This window comes from Tamandua tetradactyla, chromosome 17, assembly GCF_023851605.1.
Source record: "Tamandua tetradactyla isolate mTamTet1 chromosome 17, mTamTet1.pri, whole genome shotgun sequence".
Lineage (NCBI taxonomy): Eukaryota > Metazoa > Chordata > Mammalia > Pilosa > Myrmecophagidae > Tamandua > Tamandua tetradactyla.
This window is the reverse complement of record NC_135343.1, coordinates 34,788,577-34,801,405: the sequence shown is the minus strand read 5'-3', so window position 1 is coordinate 34,801,405 and position 12,829 is coordinate 34,788,577. Positions and strand designations below refer to the sequence as shown.

At 36.6% G+C, this 12,829-nt stretch overlaps 1 protein-coding gene across 6 annotated transcripts in view; it reads right to left on the bottom strand.

Annotated features, from left to right (window-relative positions):
* The window catches only part of COMMD1 (copper metabolism domain containing 1), a 225,920-nt gene that overhangs the window by 113,958 nt on the left and 99,133 nt on the right, over window positions 1-12,829 (bottom strand). The window lies entirely within an intron of this gene.

Here is a 12,829-nt window from a genome sequence, read left to right as displayed (position 1 = left end):
TAGCCACTAGTAAGGAATTGAGGAGATAAAGGGTGTTGTATTTGCACAACAGAAAATTATAGAACAGTTAAATAATGTATATATTAGCAAGAAAACATTGCAAGCATCTGTGTGAAAAAACTCAAGACTCAAAATGATGCATATGCTATGCTACATTTTTTGTAAGTTTGAGTAAAACAAAGGCTAATGCTGTACATTGATTATGGATTCATATGTGTATGTAATAAATAACAAAAAATTAAAAAAATTAAAAATTAAAAAAAATTAATACCAGTAAAATACAGAAATGTTACTCTTATGTAGGCTTATTTTCTCCTCCACCTTATTTGTGCTATTACTGACATACATATTATGCCTATATATGTTACAAATGCAGTTGCTATAATTATTGCATTACTTAATCTTATGTCTTTAAAAGAAGTTGAGAGAAGAAAGAAAAGCAAGTACACATTTATAGGTTTTCTATATTAATCTTCTTATTTACCCTTTCTGGTCCTCTTTATTTTCTTTCCTGTGGATTTGAGCTACCATTTAGTGCCATTTACTTACTCCAATATAACTTTGTCCCCACCTCCTTTGTGCTATTATTGTCAAATATGATACATCTCTATATGTTATGGATCCAACACACAATCATATACATATTGCTTAATTCAGTTGCTTTTGGAATCAGTCAAGAGAAGAAAGGACAAGAAATATGCAAGTATATTATCTTTTGTAATTATCTTTATTGGTGTTTGTTTTGTGTGTGTGTGGATTCAAATTACTTTGTGGCATTTCTTGATTTCATCCCATTAAGCTTCCTTTAGTATTTCTTGTAAAACAGGTTTACCAGCAACAAACTCTCTCATCTTCTGCTTATCTGGGGATATCTTTATTGTGCCTTCATTTCTTTTTTTTATTATTTTTTTTGCATGGCCAGGCACCAGGAATTGAACCCAGGTCTCTGGCAGGGCAGGCAAGAACTCTGCTACTACACCACCATCACCCACCCTTTTTTTTTTCAATTGTGCTTTCATTTTCAAAAGATGGGCTTGCTGGATATGACATTCTTGGTGAAAGCTTATTACTTTTAGCACTTTGGCTATATCATCCCACCTCCTTCTGCTTCACTGTTTCTGGTGATGTCGAGTTGTTATTATTTGGGGAAGTTCCCTTGTATGTGAGAGTGGTTTTTTCCCTTGCTTCTTTCAAGATTTTCTCTCTTTTTGATTTCAAGATTTTCACTATTTTATGTCTGGGTGTGGATTATATTATGCTTATCCTATTGGATATCATTGAAATTCGTGTTTTTCATCAAATTTGGGAAGATTTCAGACCTTATTTCTTTGAATTTTCTCCTTTTTCTTTTCTTTTTTTCTGGTGCTACCATTACACATATGCTTGTGCACTTAATGGAGTCCCACATTTCTCTGAGGTTCTGTCCATTTTTCCTCATTCTTTTTCTTCTCAGGTTTTGGAAGCATAATCTCTAATTACCTATATTTATGTTTAATGATTATTTCTTCTACCAGCTCAAATCTACTTATGAGCCCCTCTAGTGAATTTTACATTTGTTATTTTGACTCCAGCATACCATTTGATTCTTAATAATTTCTATCTCTTTATTAATATTCTCTGCTTGATGAGACATTATCATCATACTTTTCTTTAAGCACAGTTTCCTCTAAGCTCTTTGAACATACATATAATAGCTGATTTGAAGTCTCTATCTGCTAAGTTGACATCTGGGGTCCTTCAAAGGAAGTTTCTATAATCTGCTTTTTATCCTGTATATGGGCTACTGTTTCCATTTCTTTGCATGTCTTGCAATTTTTTGTGTTAAGTGGAAATTTGGATATTGCTACAGATGCTCCTTTTAGATATTAGTGTTGCTATTTACTCGCTTATTTGCCTAATAACTTGAAAAACTAATTCTGCTAAGTCTATTTTCCCTGTGGTGTGTAACCTCTGATAAGATTTTTTTTGTTTCAGTTTTATTTTTACACCTGGCTATCTAGAAGTTGCCTCTGAGTCGGCATCAGTCACTTGTGCTTAAACCCCCTTAGTCATTTAAAATTTTACCCTTTATAGGTGGATGTGTGTGAGACTTGATAGCTCTCATCATGTTCAGGAAATTTGCATTTTGTGTCCCACATTTGGGCAGGGATTAATAGTTTGGAGGTTTCTTCTATAAGATGATACAATCTTGGGCAAGCACAATTTTCCAAAATGCCAAAATGTGTGTGAGGTTATTTTTAAGCCAGCTCCCTAGTTGTCCCTGGGTCAGAGTAGCTTATTATTCCTTCACTGTTTGGTCAGAAATAGTATTTAAGACCTCTGTGCCAGGGAGGCTTCTGCCCTGTATTAATGGGTCTATATGTGGCTTAGGAATGCTTTCAATTCTGCTCCACAACCCGCTTATTGCTCCTGAGTAAGTGAAGCCTAGCAAATGTGCACAGCCTTTCAGACACCTAGAGGTGACTGTGATCCTAGCAGGGCACTTTTCTTACTGTCTGTTTTTCTGGTTCTCTCTATTGAACTTCTAGCTGCTTTGCCATTTTGTTTTTGTAATATCAACCTCCTCTTATTTGCTTTCCATCAAGATCTCCACCGTCCATGTTCCAGCCCCACTGGAAATAGGACCTTTGAAGATGTTATTAGTTAAGGTGTGCCCAAATGGAATGAAGGTGGGCCTTAATATAATATGGTTGAATTCCTCATAAACAAAGAAAACTGGACACAGAGAGAGAACCCACAGGGAACAGCCACAAGCTGAAAATCAGTGGAACCTGGAAGAGAAAGGAGAAGATATCACCATGTACATAGCCATATGACAGAAATGCCAAGGAACTCCAAAGATTGACAGCCTGGCAAAAAATATCAACCCTGGTAGGAAGTAAACCTTCTAGTCTCTGAAACTGTGAACAAACAAATTCTTGTTATTAAGCCAAAAAAACAAAAAATGTTCTTATTCATTGAGCTCTTCATACTCTTTTCCAAATAAAATCAGCCTGCTTAGGCAGAGTTGTGGAAGCTTCATCCTGAGAGAGTTAAGGGGGGACCCACTTTTCCCAAAGTGCGCTCCTTCTCCATGACTTGGGATTTGAGTGAGGGTCTTCTCAACTTGTTCCTCCTGGTGTGGTACCTCCAGCCTACAAGAGAGCTGATGCCAGGGTGTTTTAGTTTGCTAAACCTGCTGGAGTGCAATATACCAGAAACGGAACGGCTTTTAAAAAGGAGAATTTATTAAGTTGCAAGTTTACAGTGCTAAGGCCGGGAAAATTTCCAAACTAAGGCATCCAGGGAAAGGAACCTTGATCCAAGAAAGGCCGATGAGTCCTGAACACTGCTGTCAGCTGGAAAGGGACATGGCGAAGTCTGCTAGCTTTCTCTCCTGGCTTCTCGTTTCATAAGGATTCCCCAGGTATGTTCTCCTTCTGCATCTTCAAAGATCCCTGGCTGTGCGGACTACCTCAGCTCTGCTGGCTCTGAGGTTTCTGTTGTTTCTGGCTCTCTCGAAAATGTTTCCCCTTTTAAAGGATTCCAGTAAACTAATCAAGACCCACCTGGAATGGGTGGAGTCACGTCTCCATCTAATTAAAAGATCATACCCACAACTGGACTGTGGAGATAATCTAATCAAGTTTCCATGCTACAATACTGAATCAGAATTAAAAGAAATGGCTGCCCCTCACAAGACTGAATCAAGATTACAGCATTACAGCATAACTTTTCTGGGGTATATAATACTGCATACAGGGCAATAAAGGAATCTTGTATTCTGACCTGCTATGCCTGCATTAGAGTTTCCACCTTACGAGTAAGGTCTGAAAGAAAGACTTGGTCCTCTCAGCATGCCTCCCTGAAACAGTCTCTGTAACAAAGGACTGGGGGAATCCCAGCATCCTGTCCCTCCCAGGCAAAACTGTAGCCCAGACTTAGAGCTGGAGGGAAAAAGAGAACCTCTTCTCCTTGGCTACATTAGTCCAAATTAGAGCATTTGAAATAAAACTTTCAGAGCATAGAGCCAATGAAGGTTGCGGCTCAAATGCAAAAGACTCTCTCTGTTCTTACCAAGATTTACTTAGATTTTTCTCACAACCTTCCCCTATAACAGTTACTTAAAAGCATAATCCATCCCCCCAAAACAACCACAACCCAGATACTCATTCCTCAAGGAAACTTTGCATAACTCCCCATGCAAAGTATCTTTCAAAGAATAGAGAATGGAAAACAGGAAAAAACAGGGCAACAGTGAAGAAACATGACAAACACCCTTTTATTTTACTTCTCTACTCCAGACTATTCCAGCCAGCCCAAAACTAACACAAGCCACCCTGGCCCACTAGGTTCTTGCAGGGCAGGTATGCTAACCGGCTATGCTTGGGATCTCTTATCCTTCTCTGTTCTTGGTAAATCTAATAAAAAATGTCCTCCATACTGTATTGATAGTATATTCCTAAAGAAAAAAATTCTGAAGATGTAACTCCTAGGAGTTACAACAATATCCTGTTGCATGAAAATAAAAATTTTAAAAGCAAAGATAAAAAAGCTGAAAAGTTCTAAAAAATTTTCCTATATCCACCTGCATCATCTTTACACACCAAACTTGGGAGACTACTTCATTCACTTTCCATTTCCCAGGTGAAATTAATACTAACAAGATGTATCTACTATGATAAAATAAATTTGGGGAATGTCAATCCTATCTCTTTCCCACTCACCAACCTCATGAAGATTCATAACAGTGCCTACTCTTCAAGAACATGAGCTTTGGAGTCAGACTGAGTTCAAATTTACCTTATTTAAGCTGTACCTCATGTAAGCTGTGTGACCCTGGATAAATTACTTAACCTCTTGGATCCTCCAGTTCCTCATATATAAAATGGTAATATGCTACCTCCTCATATGCTTGCTATGATGAATAGGAAGCTGGGATAATCCATACAAAGAAAGGGCTAACTAAAGTTTATCAACAGATCAGCATATTAAGGATTCTAAAAGTCTGACCAAAAGAAATCTTTTAACTTCATTTAATCCAGTGTTTCCAAAACTTACTTTGACTGTGAAAAATTATGGTTACTATAAACCTATTAACAACAGGTGGAGTCATTATCAAAAAGACAGAAAACAACAAGTACTGGAAAGGAAAAGGCACACTCATCCACTGTTAGTGGGAATGTAAAATGGTACAACGGCTCTGGAAGACAGTTTGGTGGTTCCTCAAGAAGCTAAGTATAGAATTGCCATATGATCAAGCAACCCCATTGCTAGGTCTCTATTCAGAGGACATGAGAGCAAGGACACAAACAGACATTTGCACACCAATGTTTATAGCAGCATTATGTACAATTGCCAAGAGATGGAAACAGCCCAAATGTCCATCAGCAGATGAGTGGCTAAACAAGCTGTGGTCATGAAAAAAAGAAAGATTGAGAAACTGTCACACATCAGAAGTGATGGGGAGACATGATAATTAGATGAAATATGGTACTCCGAATTGGATTCTGAAACAGCAATAGAACATTAATGAAAAAATGGTAGAATCCAAATAAAATCTGTTGTTTAGTTAATGAAAATGTATCAATGTCAGTTTCTTATTTTGAAAAATGTACCATGGTGTAACATTAGATGTTAACAATGGGAGGAATGGATGGGAGTATATGGAAACTCACTGTACTATCTTTGCAACTAGTGAGTAATCTAAAATTATTCAAAAATTAAAATCTATAGCAAAAAAAAAAACCATACCTATCTTAGAGAGTTAAGAGGACAGAATGAGACAGTTCATAAAAATATGTTTAGAACATTGCCTGGGACATGGTAAGGATGCAATAAATTTTATCTATTATTATTCTTATAGTAGGCATTCAATAGATACTTGCTAAATGGATGAAAACTAAATAAATAAGAAACCAACAAGAGATAATATCATCAATTTCATATTTGTCGTATTGCTTTATCCCTCATTGTTTCCAGCAAAACTAAACTTTCCAGATAGTAAAAGACTTCTACTTACTATCAAGAAGAAAAACAAAGCAGAAGTAATGGTATATGGCTGAGAGACTAGGTCATGTAAGGCACTGCAACTCCTGCTTGCTCTCTTTCTTGGATCACTTGCTCTGAGAGAAACCAGCCACCATATTACACTATATAGAGGTCCAAAGCACTGGCCAACAATCTGCAAGGAACTGAGAGAAGAGGTTCCAACAGCTCTATAAGTGAGCCTGGAGGCTGATCCTCCAGCCCTGGTCAACCCTTCAGATGACTACAGCCCTGGCCAACATATTTTTTTTTAACTCATTTTATTTATTAAACATACCAACATACAAACACAAACATTCTTTCCATATGATCATTCCATTCTACATATATAATTAGTAATTCACAATATCATCACATAGTTGTATATTCATCATGATAATTTCTTAGAACATTTGCATCAATTCAGAAAAAGAAATAAAAAGACAACAGAAAAAAGTTCATACATACCATACCCCTTACCCCTCCCTTTCACTGATCACTAGCATTTCAATCTATTAAATTTATTTTAGCGTTTTGTTCCCCCTATTATTTATTTATTTTTAATCCATGTTTTACTCATCTGTCCATAAGGCAGATAAAAGAAGCATGAGACACAAGGTTTTCACAATCAGACAGTTACATTGTGAAAGCTGTATCATTATACAATCATCTTCAAGAAACATGGCTACTGGAACACAGCTCTACATTTTCAAGCAGTTCCCTCCAGCCTCTCCATTACACCTTAACTAAACAGGTGATATCTATTTAATGCGTAAGAATAGCCTCCAGGATAACCTCTCAACTCTGTTTGGAATCTCTCAGCCACTGACATTTTATCTTGCCTCATTTCGCTCTTCCTCTTTTTGGTCGAGAAGGTTTTCTCAATCCCTTGAGCTGAGTCCCAGCTCATTCTAGGATTTCTGTCCCACATTGCCAGGAAGGTCCACAGCTCTGGGAGTCATGTCCCACGTGGAGAGGGGGAGGGCAGTGAGTTTGCTTATCATGTTGGCTGAGAGAGAGAAGTCTGGCCAACATCTTGGAAGTAAATCATGAGAGACCCTGGACTAGAATGAGTTATCTAAGCTCCCAAATCCGTATCTCAATTCCTATGTGAGAAAATAAATGTTTGTTGTTTTAAGTCCCTAAGTTTGGAGGTAATTTATTATGTATAATATCAGTGATAAATTGTAGACTTCTTGAAGGTATAAACTAACAGGATACTGTGGTGGTCACAAAATGGCTTTGTTTGCCCAGTATGCCTGTTTCCTTTGGGGAACTGCTCCTTAACTATTCACTCAGACATCAGCTATCAATCTATCATATCCTTACCATATCCTTGGTCAAAGGGCTGGGCAAATTATAGTCTTAAATTACATTACTTCCTGTAAACAGTGACTTTTCTAGGGGTGGCCAAATGACCTAAGAAGGGAAATGATAATCTTCCTTTGATCAATTTACATGTTGGGAAGAGAGAGGCATTTTTCATTTGTATTGCTAAGCTAAAAGGATGTGCCTGCTAACCATCATTTTACCATCCACATGTAGTCTGCTTGTTTACAGAATGACAGAGCCAAGCCAGACAGAGCCAAGAAATATATGAAGCCAGGAACTATGTTGGAGCTTCCTACATACATAAACCAATAACCTCTTTTTTTATTTGAGTTACTTTGACACTGATATAGATGTGTGTTTTTTAAAAATTAAGTTGTATTAAGCACTATAAAAAGTTTTGAAATATCCAAGGAAATCAGATTTTAAGATCCAGCTGGGATAATGGGAGGAATTCATGGCACAGGTATTATAATCTGGGCTTTGAAGAAGGGAGGGGATTTTAGCAAGTGAAAATGGAGATGGACACAGAATATTCCAAATACAATAGAAAAAGACATGGCATGTATGGAAAATACAGTCAGCATGGCTGGTGATAGACATGGGAGCCTTAAATTATACTCTTTAGAGACGAGGCTGTTTTCTCTAGGATAAAAGGGTATGTAAAGGGGAGATATCACATGATGACCAGTCAAATTCATTTAGTGATCAATATTGTTCGGAAGTCATCACTCAAATAGCTATGCACGCACTAGTTTTATCTTCATAAATTCAGTTCATGCTTCTCTATAACATACACAAGGCTATTCAATGACAGATTAAAATTCAGATATACTTCCTCTGTTATTGGCTTCTAATCTATTTAGGTTAACAACCCTAACAACAGAAAGGAAGTTCAGCTTATTTGGTAGTTAATCTGAGCTGGTTCCTAGGGACTCTTTCTTTCTTTATTGATCCCTGCATCTTGAGTGATCCTAATGAGCTCTTTTTAATTAAGTGCACACAAAACAAAATAGAAAGGTCAGAAAGGTGATCAAATCTGAAAGAAGTCTAATACCAGGGGCTGCCTGTTGGCAGACTACTAGTCAAAGGCTAAGAACTTCAGCAGTGCCAAAGCCCAGTTCTAACAGTCACCGAGTTTACAAATACAAGCACTCCTATCTCCCTGTCCTTCTACTCCCACTCCTTCTCTCTCTCAATTTTTTTATACAAGTATAATATATATATGGCAGATCATAAGAAATAACGATTTTTTAAAAAGCCTATCAGGAAAAATTTTAGCTCAGTACTCTCAAATACATTTCTTCATAAACTAGGAGTTTAAGAATAAAATCACTTCAGCACAAACAACATTTTCTTAACTGACAAATGTTGAAGAATTTTTTATTGATTTTCTTTTTTCCTAAGTGGAAAATACTTAAGTTGCATGGTCACTGTAGCAATAACAACATTAAACAAAGACTAGGATTACCAACTTATACCAACACATTCATGCAAAAAACACAAACTAAGAAGTTGCTACCAATTCCTCACTTTCTTTGACTCCCCCACATCCCATCCAAGTCATCTCCAAGCCACTCATCTATGTTCAAAATATATCCTCTACCTATTCCTTTTTCTTCACTTGGACGGCGAAAATTCTTTTATTTATTTTTTGTTTTTTGTTTTTTATTAATTTTTAAATTTATTTTAAAATATCAAAAACACCAAACAAACGCAAACATTCCTAACTTTTGATCATTCTGTTCTACATATATAATCAGTAATTCACAATATCATCATGTAGTTGCATATTGATCATCATGAGCATTTCTTAGAACATTTACATCTATTCAGAAAAACAAATGAAAAGAAAACAGAAAAAAAATTCATACATACCATAACCTCCACCCTTCCCCCTCCCCATCATCAGCATTTCAATCTAAATTTATTTTAACATTAGTTCCCCCTATTATTCATCTTTACTTCATATGTTTTACACGTCTGTTGATAAGGTAGATAAAAGGAGCATCAGACACAAGGTTTTCACAATCAGACAGTTACATTGTGAAAGCTCTATCACTATACAATCATCTTCAAGAAACATGGCTACTGGAACACAGCTCTACATTTTCAGGCAGTTCCCTCCAGCCTCTCCATTACATCTTGAATAGCAAGGTGATATCTATTTAATGCGTAAGAAGAACCTCCAGGATAACCTCTCGACTCTGCCTGGAATCTCTCAGCCATTGACACTTTATTTTGTCTCATTTCACTCTTCCCCGTTTTGGTCAAGAAGGTTTTCTCAATCCCTTGATGCTGAGTCTCAGCTCACTGTAGGGGTTTTCTCAATCCCATGATGCTGAGTCTCAGCTCATTCAAGGATTTCTGCCCCTCATTGCCAGGAAGGTCCACACCCCTGGGAGTCATGTCCCACGCAGACAGGGGGAGGGCAGTGAGTTTGCTTGTTGTGTTGGCTGGAGAGAGAGAGGCCACATCTGAGCAACAAAAGAGGTTCTCTTGGGGGTGACTCTTAGGCCTAACCTTAAGTAGGCTTGACCTTTCCTTTGTGGGGTCAAGTTTCATATGAACAAACCCCAAAATTGGGGGCTCAGCCTATAGCTTTGATTGTCCACACTGCTTTTGAGAATATCAAGAATTCAACTTGGGGAAGTTGAATTTTCCCCCTTTCTCACCATTTGCAAACAGATTTTGCAAATACTGTTTTATTCAACTGTTCAAATTACTCTGGGATTTATCGGGGCATCACTCTGGACAAACCAACAAAATCTCACGTCCTACTCAAGGTTCCATATACTTATGGTGTTCAGTTAAGTTGTCTACATAAATTATATTAGGAAATGCATAGTCAAAATATAAATTTTGTACCAAATGAACATTTTTCGCTTTAGTCTCACACATAAGGTAAAATTTTAAAATATTAATTACCATCTATTTTCAGCACCCTGCAGTAATGACATTTCTTTGTTCTTCCTCATGCAAAAACATTTTTTACATTTGTACATTTAGTCACTGTCATTACACACTCTAGGCATTCCTAGATTATACCATCTCAGTCTTTATCGTCTTTCTTTCTGATTTCATTTGTGCCCCCAGACCTTCTTCTCTATCATTCTCACATTCAGCTTCATTCAGTGTTTTAACATTATTGTATTACAGTTAGGTAGTATTGTGCTGTCCATCTCTGAGTTTTTACATTCAGTCCTGTTGCACAATCTGTATCCCTTCAGCTCCCATTACCCAATATCTTACCCTATTTCTACCTCCTGATGGTCTCTGTTACCAATGAAATTCTCCAAATTTATTCACTAATGTCAGCTCATATCAGTGAGACCATACAGTATTTGTCCTTTTGTTTCTGGCTAATCTCACTCAGCACAATGTCCTTAAGGTCTATTGGCTAAAATTCTTGACTGCTAAAGTACCTCCATCTTCCTTGCCTAGACCACTGCAACGCCCCTAAGTGGTTTCTCGGATTCTTTTTTCTTTTTCACTGATTCTTCAGTTCAAGAAGCTACCTCCTATGACTAGGTCTTGAAGATGCTCCCCTACATTTGCTTCTAGGAGTTTTATGGTACTGGTTCTTATATTTAGGTCTTAGATCCACTCTGAGTTAATTTTTTAGGGTGTAAGGTAAGGGTCCTCTTTCACTCTTCTGGCTATTGATATCCAGTTCTTCCATGTCCATTTATTGAAAAGATTATTTTGTCCCAGTTCAGTGGACTGGGGGCCTTGTCAAAGATCAGTTGATCACAGATTTGGTGGGCATTTCCATGCTCTTGATTTGATTCCATTGGTCAATATTTCTATCCTTGTGCAGGTACCATGCTGTTTTGACCACTGTGGCTTTATAAGAAGCCTTGAAATCAGAAAGTGTTAATCCTCCCACTTTGTTCTTCTTTTTTTTAGGATATTTTAATGTTCAGGGTCTCTTTCTCTTCAAATGAATTTGGTAACTAGCTTTTTACAAATCTTCAAAGTAGGCTGTTGGAATTTGATTGGTACTGCTTTGAATCTGTAGAACTGACATCTTAACTTCCTATCCACAAACAGGGTATGCCTTTTCACCTATTTAATCTCTGATTTCTTTTAGCAATATTATGTAGTTTTCTGTGTACAGGTCCTTTACATCACTAGTATTGAGTTCATTCTTAGGTATTTAATTCTTTTAGCTGCTATTTTGAATGGAATTTTTTCCTTAATTGACTCTTAATAGGTCATTTGCTGTGTATAGAAATTTTTTTTATTTTTGCCATTAATCTTATATCCTGCCACCTTGTTGAACTTATTTATTAGCTCAAGAAGCTTTGTAGTAGATTTCTCAGGATTTTCTAAGTATAGAATCATGTGATCTGCAAATAATGAAAGTTTTACTGCTTCCTTTATGATCTGGAAGCCTTTCATTTCTTTTTCCTGCCTGATTGCTCTAGCTAGAAATTCTAGTACAGTGTTGAATAATAGTGTGTGACAGAAAACATCCTTGTCTTGTTCTCAGCCTTACAGGAAAGGCTTTCAGTTTCTCACCATTGAATACAATGCTGCCTATGGGTTTTTCACATATGTCCTTTATCATATTGAGGCCGTTATCTTTGGCTTTTTGTTTTGTTTGTTTTTTGCCCTTTTATGAGGGCATTACTTTTGATTCCTACTTTTTGAAATGTTTTTATCAGAAAAGTATACTGAATTTTGTAAAACACTTTTGGCATGTGATTTATCCCTTTCAAATTCTTAATGTGCTCTATTATATTGATTGATTTTTCTTGTGTTAAACCACTCTCACATTTCTGGTGTAAACCCCAATTGGTTTTGGTGTATAATTCTTTTAATGTGTCATTGGATTTGACTTGCTAGTACTTTGTTGAGAATTTTTGCATCAATATTCATTAGGGAGAGTGGCCTGTAGTTTTCCTTACCTATAGTGTCCTTACGCGGTTTTGGTTTTAGATTGATGTTAGCTTCATAAAATGAGTTAGGTATTGTTTCTTTTTTCTAAATTTTTTTGGAAAAGTTTGAAGAGAATGGTGTTAGCTCTTTTTGGAATGTTTGATAAAATTCCCCTGTGACGTCATCTGACCCTGGGTTTTTCTTTGTATGAAGATTTTTGATGACTAATTGAATCTCCTTACTTGTGATTAGTTTGTTCGGGAGATCTTCTTTTTCTTCTGGAGTCAGTTTAGCTTCTCTGTGGATTTCTAGAAATTTTTCCATTTCATCTAAGTTGTCTAGTTTGTTGGCTTATTGTGGTTCATAGTATCCTCTTCTGAATTTTTTTACTACTTCATAGTCTGTGGTAACAAATCTCTCTTTTTGTGATTTTATTTGTATCCTTTTTTTTTTTTTCTTTGTCAGCCTACCTAGGAGTCCATCAATTGTATTAATTTTCTCAAAGAACTAACTTGTGGTTTTATTGATTCTTTCTATTGTTCTTTTGTTCTCCAACTCATTTAATTCAGCTTTAATCTTTGTTATTTCTCTTCTTCTATTTCCTTCAGGG